Here is a 13,547-nt window from a genome sequence, read left to right on the forward strand (position 1 = left end):
TCTCTCTCACTCCATCAGCTCAATACAGTACTGCAGTGGCCTACTTTCGAGGAGGGAGGGTGGCGTAATGGTTGAGGTGTTTGCCTTACAAACACAAGGTGCAGGGTTTGAGTCTCACAAGGGATAATTGGCTAGGCTTAAAATGGCTCGCAAGGGCAGTTAGCTTAGTACTAACCTATAAAACCTATAACCTATAAAACATCTACCCATATATATATATATATATATATATATATATATATATATTTTTTTTTTGCATCCTTTGATTTTTACTAGTGGCCATTTTAGACAGTGCATTTTTAAGGAATGTTTAAATGAGAAATTTGAAACTGTAGCTGGGTTACTTGTTTTTTTTCTAAATAATAACTCTATCCCATTGTTCAAGTGTGAGAAATCTGACCCCTGTGATTAATAGATGTTACTTGGGTTGAGCTATTTGAGTTGCATCTGTAGCTTTTAATACTGTAGGTTGAATTAGAGTGTTTGATGTCAGTCTACCTTCCCCAGAAATTACTGACATGTCTCAACCAAACACTGTATACAATACAAAAATACTGTAACAAAACATCAAAAGAAAATGTACACTTTTGCAGAAAGTACTCTGTAAAAGAAAATGCAAAATCAAATACTTTCAGGCAACCAAGAGAGTAAGATATAAATACAAAATTGTATTTCTTGTAGTACTTAAAAGAGTTTCATTAAAGGGAAAGACATATAATCTATGAAAAGAAGAAAATACACTAATGTGCGACTGGGATGTTTTTGTTCATTTGCATCTGAAAATCAAGCTTGAAAGCCTTGCATTTGTTTAGACTCCAGACTGTAGTTCCAGGATGCACTATGGATCTAAGGTGTGATGCTGGCAATCTGTGATTGATAAGGCTCATTTAAATGCCAAAGTTCAAGGGCCTTTGTTTTCTTAATGGATCTGTAGTTGGAATAATTTGTTTATTCCAATTACTATGTACCCAACACTTCATAATGTAAAAGACAAAAATACAAACGTAGGAAAGAAAAGAAAACAGAAATACATTTAGGCATAAAACAAAAGGAATAAATATGTTATGCTCCAAGACAGAAAAGGAAGATCACTTTCTGAAAGAGAAAACATGACCTTTGGCTGGAGATTCCCTTTAAATGATTAATTACTTCTTTGTATGGCATACTTCATTGGTTACCAGAGTAAAAACAGAAATACATTCAGGCATAAAACAAAAAGAATAATTATTAAATGATGATTTTTCTTTATGTAATATATTTAATGCTGCATGACAGAAAAGGAAGATTAGTTTCTGAAAGGGAAAAAAATTATGTTTGGCTGGAGATCCCCTTTAAATGTTTAATTACTTCTTTGTATAGCATACTTCATTGGGAACCAGAATCTTCTTCTTCTGGCTTTTCTGTGGTTAGGGGTCACCACAGCAGATCACCTGTCTGCTTGTGATTGGCAGTGGAGTTTTACAGTGTCAAGTTACCAGCCTGGTGCCCAACCTTCTATAGAAGGCACACACATGCACACACTCACACCTAGGGCCAATTTAGGGTGTCCAATCCACCTACAGCATGTCTTTGGGATGTGGGAGGAAACCGAAGCACCTAGAGGAAACCCACGCAACCACAGGGAGGACATGCAGACTCCACACAGAAGGCACCCCAGCCGAGGATCGAACTGGAGGACCTTTTGCTGTGAGGCAGCAATGCTAACCGCTGCACCACCGCCGCCTCCCTCATTGAGTACCAGAGTAAAAACAGAAATGCATTCAGGAATAAAACAAAAGGAATAATTATTAAATGATGATTTTTCTTTATGTAATACATTTAATGCTGCATGACAGAAAAGGAAGATTACTTTCTGAAAGGGAAAAAAAATATGTTTGGCTGGAGATCCCCTTTAAATTAGTAAATACTTCTTTGTATGGTATACTTCATTAAGTACCAGATTAAATAGCTAGAACCAGGAATTAGAAGGCTGACATCTTCCATAATAGGGCCATTGTTTTGTGACACATATAAATATTACTGTAAAACCATAGCAGACATTTGTTGCTAAGAGGTGATCCCTGATATAGCAATTTATGAGGAAGAAAAATGATTAGCAGGGCTGTCTGTTGTCTCATGACAGGCCGATTGTTTTGCAAAATTAACACTGTGAATTTTGTGATAGTTAGTTCATTTATTTAAATATTTATTTATTTAGTAATTGACTTGGTTATTTATTTGCATTTGGTTACCATGATAGTCTGACTGGGTCATAAAATGCACCTTTTCTGAAGAGAGACACAACAGAATATTTAGTGAGAGAAAAACATAAAAACAGATTATAGGAGACCCTTTGTGAATACAAACAATATGTGAAATACAGTGATTACAGATTTGACAAAGACATCACAAACAGATAAATGAAACTTTGGAACATATCGTTTGTTTTGGTGATGGTTTGCTTTCAATGGCCTAAGTGAGTTCATCATATGTGGGAGCTAGTCAAATGTGTAGTCTGTTTAATTCTGTGACACTTCCCAGTGTGATTAAGCTTAACTGAGTTGTTTAGTCTTAGTGAGGTCCAAAAAAGTGCATCATTTATCTGTGGATTTACTTGCTTTATTTATTATTTGTAGAATGTCCAGTAACATAGTTTCATAGTTTCATAGTAGTGTACTAGGCTATCTGCCCGGGAGCATTTATAAGCCTAGCCAACAGTGATGTGGCTTTACGCCACCCCATACTATATAGTTGCACCTCTCTAGTAGTGACACATGTGGGACCCCATTATTTAGTAAACTATACCTCTGTCTAGTAGTGACACTGAGGTCACTCCCGGGGTAAACTTGCGATCTCCCATCCATGCATCGAGATTTTTCTTGAACAGTGCCAATGAAGGGCTCTGTCTCACATGAACTGGGATTTTGTTCCAGAGTATGGGTAACCTCTGTGTTATGAATCTATCCCTCCAGCATGTCCTATTCATATTTGTGCAGAGGTTGAAATCTTTAGCTCGTGTGGTTCTGGTGGATTTGGATTTTTTGAGATGGAGCATGTCCATCAATTCCTGGTTGGACATGGCCCTGTATGTTAGGCACAAATCACCTCTGAGCAGGCGGTATGCTACTGAATAGAGCTGGAGTTTCTTTAATCTAGCTGGATAAGGCATGGATAAGACATGATTGAAGCATTGTCATGGAATGGCTAGACTTTCCTTAACGTAGGAGGATTAATATAAACCAAGAAGTGACTATGAGCATGCATTTTGTGTTATAGGTGAATTTTATATATAAATGATGGGCAACACGGAACAAGAAATTAATCTTCCAGGGCACTAGATGCAGCAGAACAAAATTTAATTTGGTTAGCAGTATTTTAATGTTTTAATATTTTAATGTTCAGTTGTGTAGGAAAATGAATTACATAAATTAGAAAAAATGTAAGGATCCAAAACCTTGCTGTTGTATTTGTTGAAGGAGGAGGAGGAATAATAAATTCTGACCTAAGCTTTCAGGAGATTGTGTGGGTGACTTCAAAAAATAGTTCCGGTTTATGTAACATAGGCTCCGGGCTGGGGCAGACCACGATATTACACTTGAGTAGTATTACATAAATCCAGGTTCTCATCATGTCCCTGTCATTGTGCCATGTTACTCTTACATCTGTCACTTAGGAAAAATGGACATAATGCCATACTCTTTTGTAAAAGGAATTACAATATGTATGCACACACACACACACACACACACACACACACACACACACACACACACACACACACACACACACAGATTGATATAGATATAGATACCGATACAGATATAGATATAGATGTAGATGTAGATATAGATATAGATACAGATATAGCTATAGATGTAGATTTAGATATAGATATAGATATAGATATAGATATAGAAAGAGAGACGGGGGAGAGACAGGGAGAAAGCTGTGTCTAATTTAAAATTAATATTTTAATTTGCACTATTTATTTGTTTATATATATTATTTTCTGGGATAATCATAATGCATCACGGACTCCATTGAAATATAGAGCTTGAGAGAAAAGCATCATAATGCAAATCCACAGAAAGTGTAATGTTTATTTATTTATTTATTTGTTGATCAGGAAATTCCACCTAGGACAGAGCCTATTTTCAGTGGAGGCCCAAAGAGAAACACTCCAGATGCATGTCTTTAGAATGTGGGAGGAAACTGGATCACCCAGAGGAAACCCATGTGAATGCATTGAGGACATGTAGACTCAACACAGAAGGTACCCCAACCGGAATTCAAACTGGAGAACCTCTTGCTGTGAGGTGACAACATTAACTGCTTCACCACTGGGACACTCAATAATAGAAAGATATGCCACTTTAATAATCATTTGTTTAGTAGGCAGAAGAAAACTGTAGCATCCAGAAAAAAAAAGAGAGAGAGAAATGAAAAAAAGGCATAGTGCTAATACTTAAATGGATTTCTATCGGTACTGAGATATCAAGATTTCTGGGCCTGCAATATAAGAGGTAGCAGCAGTTAATATTCCTTTGCCATTGTGTTAAAAATACTGGATGGACTATATAATTTAAAGTGGACAGCATGGTGAGTCAGGGATTAAGATATTCCTCTCACAATGTGAGATTCCAAGTCTTAAACCTCTTCCTTTCCTTTGCCTCCTTCATACCAAAAATATGCCATTTGATTGTTCCCTAAACTAGTCATGTATGCCGTATTCCCTCTTCTATTGAGTTCTGAATCATGACTGTAAAGGGTCTGAGGACTAGTTGATTAAAGATGAATAGATTAAGCACTACAATTCTTTTGCATCACTCAGGTATTCTCTTTTGTCAATATGTGGCCTTAACTAACACATTTGAAAAATAGTCATTAAAAGACAAAATTACTTAAGGCAGGAGGTGATCTTTAACTCCCTCACACATAAACCACCTTTTTGTGTACTTCCAGTTCACACCCATACAGCCTTATGGCATGAAACATTTTTTTTGGGCTCTGACTTCTTTAACTAAGCAACCTACCAGCTAATAATAGTCATTATTAGAAGGGGCAAGGAGTTATTAAAAAATTACGCCAAGACTATTAGTCTAGGATGTCATGTCCTACAGTAAAGAATTAAATCCCTGTTTGTGACATAGTTTTCAAATTTTCAAATGTATGTTCATATTTTCATAACTGACAGACCTACATTTTATTGAGGTATATGGTGTGAAACACCAATGTGGGAGACAGGATAATTCACTGTCATTGACGGTTTCTGTCACATTATATGGAAATATTGCTAGTTGTTTGCTAATAAATATGAAAATAAGCAATATTTCCACATGATTTAATAATTAATTAAACAAGATTCTTACAAACTGCTGCATGACATTAAGTGAAACTTTAAATGTTGTTAAAAGAAAGCTGTCTTTGATATTTGCACTGTTAGTTGCACATCTTGAGAGATATCCAGTACTATTTGCTTTTCTAATTATACTCATCCATATGTTTTCATATTTTTGTAAATATCTTAGGAAACATGTACTTATTAAGGAATTTCTAATTGCCATGTGAAAGTTTATGTCTGGTTGACAAAAATGTTCTGAAAATATATTTCTAGGTAGTACAGATTTCAAGATATGAAATTTGATTGGGAAAGTTTATACAGTGGAAAAGTCTATGAAGGTACCAACTATTATGAATGTAAAAAATACTTCTTAAGGATAACATTGCTATTTGTAGTGCTTTAAAAGCTTTTATTGTTCATTTTTTTACCTGAGTTTACTAGAAGTGAGACATTCTATATGACAGAGATGTTAAGAAGACGTCCACTTTACAATGAGAATTTTAACTTTGGAGTAGACAAGAGAGGCAGCTGTCAACCAGCAGACAAAACTTAAACTCACTTGTAGGTAATTTTCTTATTGCTTGACAGGATGTTATACTGTTATGCATTGTATCAGACTTGCATTTTATGATATATATATATATATATATATATATATATATATATATATATATATATATATATATGTGTGTGTGTGTGTGTTTGTGTGTGTATTAAAATATATATATATATATATATATATATATATATATGTGTGTGTGTGTGTGTGTGTGTGTGTGTGTGTGTGTGTGTGTAGGTGCGCTACAGAATCCGAAAAGCCCAAAATCCTGAGAACAAAATCCTGAAACTTCAAAATCCTGAAAACACACAGGATGCCAACACTTACTATATTGCACCACAAGTACATACAGAAACAAATAAAACACAAACCATATTACTCTTCTCCAAGTATAAGCAAGGGGGCAAGCCCCACCACACCCCCCATGTGGGGGGCTGTGCCCCTCAAATACCCTGCTACTTAAACATAATAACTCCGAGATTGCACTTCAGTACACTAAGTGCAATCTCAGAGTTGATATATTTAAGTAGCAGGAGGTGTGGGGGGCACAGCCCCCCACATGGAGGGTCTGGCGGGGCTTGCCCCCCTCCTTATACTTGGAGAAGAGTAATATGGTTTGTGTTTTATTTCTTTCTGTATGTACTTGGTATGGAATATAGTAAGTGTTTGTATCGTGTGTGTTTTCAGGATTTTGAACTTTCAGGATTTTGGTCTCAGGATTTTGGGCTTTCTGGATTCTGTAGCGCTCCTATATATATATATATATATATATATATATATATATATATATATATATATATATATATATATATGTATATATACATATAGATATATATAAACACATATATGATTTTTCCCACCAGATTTATTATACTTCCATGCAGGACTAGCTTAGTCCTGCATGGAAGTGACTGTTTAGGAGCAGGATGGCAGTGCTCCATGCATATTAATAATGCACGCTGCCCAAGCACCTAGGCTTACATGAGCGTGTAAGAGTGCAGGGGGCGTGTCTGAGAGCAGAGCTCTCGGAATAAACATGCCCCTGCAATGCAGAACAGTAGAAAGGGGTATGCAATGAGCGAGACCGCTCACCAGCAGTCCCCCTTGTCTATAACAGCAACAGAATTTAGTAATAAAATGAAGAAACCCTACATTTTTGTTTAAAATCTGATTGAAGCTAACCATAGGTGCACGGGTGTGCCCATCGCTTAGCTACAGTTAAAGCAGTTTAAAAGGTTGAAGAGGATAACAGGGAAGATAGATGCAAATGAAGCAGCACAGCAATAGTGTAGTGGGCAGAGTATTTGTCTAACAAGCAGGCATTCCTGGTTCAAGTCCCACTACAGTACATTCTATTTTGCATGGCAAAGCACGTTATGACCAACATTTTTGTTGCATAACCCACTAAATAACATATATTTATGAACTGGAGTACTGCAGTAAATGCACATGTGAATTGTAAGTATTATAATGGATAAGGCACTAGTAAGCAGGTCTAGGCACAAATAAGCAGTAGTAAGCATAATTAAGCACTAGTTAGTGGGGTTAAGCCTGTTTGCGTGGCAGTAAGCAATGCCTACACTGGCTAAGCAATTCTAAAACAAACTCTCTGTAAGCAGATGTAACAGCAGGTTAGCAGTGCTTACCGTCGCGCAAACCTGCTTACAACTGCTCAAAAGTGCCTTAATCACTCTGTATCCAATGGCCCTTGTTCTGCCCACCAACAAAATAAACAGTCATGCATGTCTCAAACCCAGGACCCTACACACCACAGTCCCTGTAGTCATCCACCAAGCCATCACAACAGTACAGAAGAATGAGGTAGTAATAAACATATCCCCACCATAGTACAACCAAACTGAACCTGTAAAAGGCATCAGTATACAGCCATATGTGCCATAACCCACTACATAACATAAATATGTGAACTGGAGTACAGCAGTAAGCCCAGAAGTGAGGTGTAATTGTAATAGAGTGTTGAAGTCCCCAATAAACACAAGGACCCCACAAAGTGTACGAACAGATCAATCAAGAATAACAGGCATACATATCAGGTGTAATGAATAATAACACAATGCCAAAAATGCATTATAATGAAGGTCTAATGTAAGCAATGCTAAGCATTGCACAGGCCTGCTTAGGAGGTGTGAGCAATGTGTAGATAAGCTAACTCTTTGTGACCAGTGGTATACCACTTTAAACAATGCCAACCTTAGGTAAGCAGGTTTGCCCATAGCTTAGCCTTCTCAAAACCGGCCAATCATGGAAAACTGTGGGAAATCGACCCTACTTAAACCCAAGAGGCAGGAATACATCTCATAACTGGTTGTTGCTTCCCCTTGCAGGCTTTATGGCAATAAGGGGAGAAGGAGTGCTCTGCCAGGAGCAGTGCTGGTGCATCAAGGAGTCCAAGGTCATGGCAGGACTCCTAGTTAAAGACCATGTACAGAGACTGCTGCAGGGCCAGTACCAGGGCTCCCAATATAAGGCGAAGGCCTGGGACCATCTCACCCATGACCTAACTAGTGCCACTGGCATACCTCAAACTGGTGAGCAGGTCAGGCACCACTATGCAGACCTGAAGTGGTGGAAGGGGGTCCTCCTGGAGGAGTGGCTCCAAGAGGCTGGAGCATCAGGGGATGTACCAGACGTGCGTATCACCCCAGTATGTGTGTAATACGTGCCAGCTCAGGTATATCATGGATAGGTATGGCTAAATATTCCACTTATGTCCCCCACAGCTACAACGGAGTGCAGCGTGAACCAGGAGGCCTACATCTGCAGCCGGGCGCAATTGTGATGTGAGGCAGATCAGTAATACTCATGCTTTCACTGTCAGAGGAAATAAAAATAAATGTAGTAGTAAATTAATTGCTAGTATAAAATGTGTATTGTTCAAGGCAAGTACTGCATACACTGGAGAATATGGCATGAAGAGTCTCATATTGTTTGTATGGCAATAAAAGTGTAATATCCTGACAAAACAAGTCTAACTGCTGGACTCCATGTGAATATTCTGGTATAATATGGTAATGTAGATTTGCAATCATGTAATAGTACTGTAGTATTAAGCACTTTTACCCACACCATGCACCATAAATTGAATGAGTAGGAATGCCTGTATATGATAGGTATAATCCCCAGAGGCCATTTCGTACAACTGAGAGACACATAGACAGTAAACATGGAAAATTTAAACAACCAAAACCGAATAGCACATGCAACTGAGATGTGAACTGTTGCTGTTTTTAGTACACACAGCCATGGTTCGAATTCTGCCAGTGGTAGTAATCTGCATACAGAATCATACCCCACAACTGTACAGATATTCCCAGAATGTCTATTAAAATGGCCCATATCTATTGCCTATCAACCTGTCCCCCTGGGAAATCAGTAGAATGATCCCAGACATATAGGCATCGCAGACATATAGGCAGCAAACAGGAAATACAACTGATTGACACACATCTACGACAACAAACCTGGCACACTAGCAACTCCCCAATACCTTATGTGACTAAGAAGCCACGTATGTCCCATTTACACCCCAACTTGTTAAGCTGTGATCAGAGTGTGTACAGTAACAGAGTGAGATGTATATGCATAATAGTAATGTGGAACCTGGTACTGTGTGTGGGAACATTCAAGTAGTGCTAATAAACATTCCTCCCACAGATCTGTCAGATACCAACACTGTGCCCAGAAATACAAGAATGATATGCAGTTGCTCTGAATAATGAGGTATTACACATCACTGTCACCCACACTGTCCTACAACATATAACTGTCTAGGAAATCTGTATAAGAGTGTTGTTATACAAGGTCAGAATGCATAAAAACAGGGGATTAATAAGACTGAAAGCAGATTGGAGATATACAGCAATATCAAATATAGCAGACACAATTGTGATGGACAGTGTTTAAGCTGCAGCAGACACAGCTATGATCTGAATCCTGGGAGTGGAATAAGACTGCATACAGATTCATAGGTTCATAGGTTCATAGGTTCATACTAGGTTATCTGCCCTGGGGCAATTATAAGCCTAGCCCAATTCTGTATTGCTTACGCCACCCCTTGATTTGAGTATACTGTGCCCTTTTTAAGGTTTAGTTTACTGTGCCTCTGTCTAATAGTGACACGGGAGTAATCCCTGGGACAAACCTACGATCCCCCATCCACCTATCGAGATTCTTCTTGAGGTGCTCTGCCTCACATGAACTGGAATTCTATTCCAGAGTGAAGGGAGCCTCTGGGTTATGAACCTGTCCCTCCAGCAAGTTCTATTTATTTCTGTGCTGAGGTTCAAGTCCCTCGAGCGTGTGGCTCTAAGGGATTTAGATTTACTGAGGTGGAGCATGTCCATTAATTCTGGATGTGACATAGCTTTGTATCCCATATAGCTTTGTATTCATTTGACATAGCTTTGTATTCATACCATACAACTGTACACATGATGCTAGAATGTCCAGTATATGTGCCCATATCTGCTGCATGTCTCCTTGTCCCCCTGGTAAGTCTGTGGGATGATCACAGATGTGTAGCCAGCAAACAGGGAATACAATTGATTATCAACCATCATGAGAACACACCTGTCACTGTAGCAACCCCCAAAACTGTTAGGAGAGTAATATTTCAAGTATGTCCTATCTACACTCCCATGTTGTCAAGCTGTGACCAGAGTGTGTAGAGTAACAGAGTGAAATGTATCTGCATAATACTAATGTGTAATCTGGAACCTTGTGTGGCAACAGTCAGTTAGTGCTAACAAACATTGCTCCCACAGATAAGTTGGATATGAATACTGTGCTGAGAAATACAGATCGATATAACCTGTACTGGTACTGTCCACCCTGGTATTGTAGGGGATTGTGAGTGTTGCAGTTTCTCTGAATAATAAAGTATCACCGGTCACTGTCACCCACACTGTGCTACATAATATAACTGTGTAGGAAAGCATGTATATGCGTGTGACAGGTCACTAAAAGTGGAAGAGGGCAATATTCTAGATATCTCCAGGCACACCAGCATGTGGTCATCACATGGCCAGAGTCAGTGCAGAAAGAGTTGGATAGCATAGTGAAAAACATCAACCCGGAATCCGGGCGTATGTGTACAAACAGTTAGTCAGTGTTACAAACATTCCCTCCACATGTATACCAGGTAAGAGGTATATGCTGCAGGTAAAACGGGTTCATGTGTAATGATGATATTGACAGCCATATCAGTGTCCAATATAAGTATATAGGGTAGTGTAGTAAGACTTGTAAGGTACAGATAACAGCACTGACTAGGAAAGTAATGTGGAGTACAGGAATATACTACTTGTTAATTGACATCTTTCTCCCCCCCACCTTATCTCCAGCAATAATCAACATACCCACCCCAACTGGTATGTACTGACTCTGATAATGTCCAATTGTTTGATAAATATTTTAATGGTTCCCATGCATGTACCATATTGAGTTATTCCAACATTGTTGGCATGGTGCCATCAACGCACCTGCATGCTGTTCTTATTACCACTGTGGTCCCATATATGCATGTGTTTTGTTTGCTATGCAACTGTTCCATATCTGATGTCTGGGTTAATGGGAATATCTATGCATGCTGTTATACCTAACCCTGGAATGTGTTGACTATTACTAACTCATATATGATGTTGAAATCTAAACACTATAGCATGCTTGGGAAGGCCAGTCCCAGCAGACCCACCTGTCCCACCTCAGCTGGCTGAGGCACCGGGCATCAGCATGTCTGGGGCCCAACACTGGACCGCCCTGTCCATTGGTCCTGCACCAAAACTACCTCAGGGGATGGGGCTTGCCCCCCCTGGAAGTGGGTGTGGACAGGCACCTGTCACACATCACCAGGTCGGGGTCATGGAACGTAGAGTGATCAATAAACAGTTTGGTGATCTTCTACACCAGCTCAAGGGCCGCATGTCATGATTAGAGAGTCAGCCTGGCTCTGCGTATCAGCCCCAAGCACAGCCACCTTCGGGGCTGTGAACTTGCAGTGGTGACTGCCCATGGGTGGGCACCTCAGTCCCAATGTTACCACTAGGGGGCTTGTGGGCTTCTGATATCCCAACACCCCTCCCCATCAAGGTGTTTACCCCCCACATGTGTCGTATACCGCCCCTGTATGCGTCTTGTGTGTCTTGTCTGTTAACCTACCCAACCTACCTCCCCAAATATACCTACTACCCCTCCCCAACATCCCACTCTCACCTGAAAAAAAAGAAAAAGGGCAATCTGTTCCCACAAAAAATTCACATCTAATACATAGCTGTCCATTTTGCACATGTGTTCACTGGACACATGTAATCCGGTCTAATTGGCATCAAAACTTATTATTGCTGTCCTCACCCCTCTCCCAGGGGTTTGAGTGTCCAAATCTACCTCCAAATTCAGTGTATATGCACAGCTGTTACTGTATAAGAAATGGGCAGCTATGGACCTTCCCTACACCCTTCCTGCACATCCCTGGCTATTTTCCCTACTGTCTTTCTCTCTTTGTGCCCCTTTTTTTTCACCACTTTCCTATCAACCCCTTTTTCTTTTCTTTTAAAGAAATTAGCATGGGGGTAAGAGGCAGTAAGCACTTTTAAGCAGCAGTAAGCATGTTTAAGCCTGTTTGCACAGGGCTAAGCAATGTCTACACACATTAAGCAATTTAGAAGCTGAGTATAAGAAACTGTAACCGGAAGGTAGCAGTGCTTACCTCCTCGCAAACCAACTTACAACTGCTTTAAAGTGCCTTAATCACTCTGTATCCAACGACCCGTGTTCTGCCCAGCAACAAAATAAACAGCCACTGCAAGGCTCGAACCCAGGAGCCTGCACACCGTAGACAAAGTGATTTACCACTAAATATATATATATATATATATACATATATATATATGATGTTTTCAGAAACATATCATCCAGCCCAGTCATGCAACAGTACAGAGAATGTATACCAACATTTAGATGTGTGTGTGTGTGTGTGTGTGTGTGTGTGTGTGTGTGTGTGTGTGTGTGTGTGTGTGTGTGTGTGTGTGTGTGTGTGTGTGTGTGTGTGTGTGTGTGTGTGTGTGTGTGTGCGTGTGTGTGTGTGTGTAAATATATTAATATCTAAACAGATACAAAATACCTATATATGTAGATGTATATAAATTTAGAAATATATACATATATATAAATATATATGAACATATATACATGCAAATGCCTACATCGACACATATGTATGTCTATAACTATATGTCTACATATACACAGCAAGTTACATATATGTACGCAGATATATATCTATGTAGGTATATACGGACATAATTATATATATGTAAGCAGAGATATATATATCTATATAGGTATATATGGCCATACATCTGTAGATAGCAATGGTAGATTAACAGAAACATATATGTCCACATGCACCATTAATGTGCTTGAGACGCCCCAAACAATATATGTCTTGTACGAATTGGCATAACCCCTCACAGACAAACACATCTGCCCTGCAATACATTACCAAGTGTTTCAGATCCCATAACCAGGACCTGACACAACATGGGCACAATATGCTAACAGTATTACATCCCACCTGTATAATGTCAGGCTGGTATTGATAACATTTCATGCAGTATAGTCTGGCTCCCATAGGAAATGTAAAATGTGGAA

Source organism: Protopterus annectens, chromosome 6.part0, assembly GCF_019279795.1.
Source record: "Protopterus annectens isolate FY-2018-M chromosome 6.part0, PAN1.0, whole genome shotgun sequence".
In the NCBI taxonomy this organism is placed as follows: domain Eukaryota; kingdom Metazoa; phylum Chordata; order Ceratodontiformes; family Protopteridae; genus Protopterus; species Protopterus annectens.